The 658-nt window shown below is 37.7% G+C and overlaps 1 non-coding gene across 1 annotated transcript; it reads right to left on the minus strand.

Annotated features, from left to right (window-relative positions):
- Positions 1-133: 133 nt before the first annotated feature.
- trnD-GUC lies at positions 134-207 on the minus strand. The gene has a single exon. It is a non-coding gene; the product is annotated as a tRNA-Asp (tRNA).
- Between the last annotated feature and the right edge of the window lie 451 nt (positions 208-658).

Here is a 658-nt window from a genome sequence, read left to right on the forward strand (position 1 = left end):
TTCCTTGACTTGATTTGTCCGATGAGAAATGCGAAACGAAAGAAGGATTCTCCTGCTGGGAATTATATCCTACTCTTTGCCCCCTTTCACAGATAATGGAGAGATGAATTGATCGATTCATCGGATCCTAGGTCGGGACTGACGGGGCTCGAACCCGCAGCTTCCGCCTTGACAGGGCGGTGCTCTGACCGATTGAACTACAATCCCAGGAAAATTAGGTATACAGCCTAAAAATTCTTATTATTTTTTCTCATTGGATTTCATTCGAACCTTTTTGTTTCGCCGTGTTGTAACAGAGACACGAATGATATACTATATTATTATTTATTATATAAATAATTATCATAAAAAATCTATAATTTAATATATTTATAAATGCAAATGCAGTAAACTCATAGTGGGCTAATTCATGAATTGAATCAAATGGACCTTTTTAACTAAGCGGTAGAGTCGCGCTCTTTAAACGCCCTAAGAAATAGGCGTAAGTCATCGGTTCCAATCAGATCCGAAAAATGAGAAATCAATCAAAAGTAAGTGCAGTGGATCTGAATTGAATCATGACTATATAAGCTATTCTGATATTAAGATTCGATATAGATGAAATCGTGGAAGCGGGCCTTTGATTTCCTTGGACCACGTAAGAATTCGTCGTCCGATT

Source organism: Pyrus communis, mitochondrion (genome assembly GCF_041283825.1).
Source record: "Pyrus communis mitochondrion, complete genome".
In the NCBI taxonomy this organism is placed as follows: Eukaryota; Viridiplantae; Streptophyta; class Magnoliopsida; order Rosales; family Rosaceae; genus Pyrus; species Pyrus communis.